This window comes from Cebus imitator, unplaced genomic scaffold, assembly GCF_001604975.1.
Source record: "Cebus imitator isolate Cc_AM_T3 unplaced genomic scaffold, Cebus_imitator-1.0 Scaffold77, whole genome shotgun sequence".
Taxonomy (NCBI): Eukaryota; Metazoa; Chordata; class Mammalia; order Primates; family Cebidae; genus Cebus; species Cebus imitator.
Window position 1 is genome coordinate 6,434,776 of NW_016107392.1, and position 1,037 is coordinate 6,435,812.

The following is a 1,037-nucleotide window of genomic DNA, read 5'->3' on the forward strand; positions in this document are numbered from 1 at the left end:
ACAAAAAGTACTGCAGAAGGGCTACTATGTTATTTATGAGGCTGGATCATAAAAATGCCATGCACTGGCCAGGTGTGGTGGCTCACTGTAATCCCAACACTTTGGGAGGCTAAGACAGGCGGATCACGAGCAGGAGATCGAGACCATTCTGGCCAATATGGTGAAACCCTGTCTCTACTAAAATACAAAAATGATCTGGGCATGGTGGTGCATGCCTGTAATCCCAGCTACTCAGGAGGCTGAGGCAGGAGGATCACTTGAACCAGGAAGTCGGAGGTTGCAGTGAGCTGATATCACACCACTGCACTCCAGCCTGATGACAGGGTGATACTCCATCTCAGAAAAAAAAAAAAAAAAAAATGCCAAGCACTTCCACCTTCTTCTCTTGAAATGCTTATTCTTGGAACACATCAGTCATGCTGTAAGAAAGCTCAGATTAACCCCTGAAGAAAGCACCTGGAGAGGCCATGTGTAAGTTTTCCATCCGATGACCCAGCTGAGGTCTGAAACCATGTCCAACTTCAAGTACCAAACAAGTGAATAGTGATACCTCCAGATGATTCTGTCCCTCAGCAATCAAGTCACTCCAGACTTTGAGTCTTCTTTGCTGAGGCTCTGGACATTGTGGAGCAGAAATAAATTGTCCATGCTGTGCTCTGTTCTGATTACTGACCCAGAGAATCTATGAGTAGAATACATTGGTTACTTTATGCTACAAAGTTTTTGGGTGGTTTGTTACACAGCAATAGATAGCTGATAACAGTATCTGATGATATGATCATTGGTAATTCTTTCATCATTCAATGTAATATTTAAGCACTCGTGTATTACTAAAATAAACTGTTCTTGCTCATGTTGTATTATTCTGTTGATGAATTTTTGGGTTTAGTTGCTAATATAATGGAGATAAAATATTATTTCTGCCGGACGCGGTGGCTCAAGCCTGTAATCCCAGCACTTTGGGAGGCCGAGGCGGGTGGATCACGAGGTCAAGAGATCGAGACCATCCTGGTCAACATGGTGAAACCCCGTCTCTA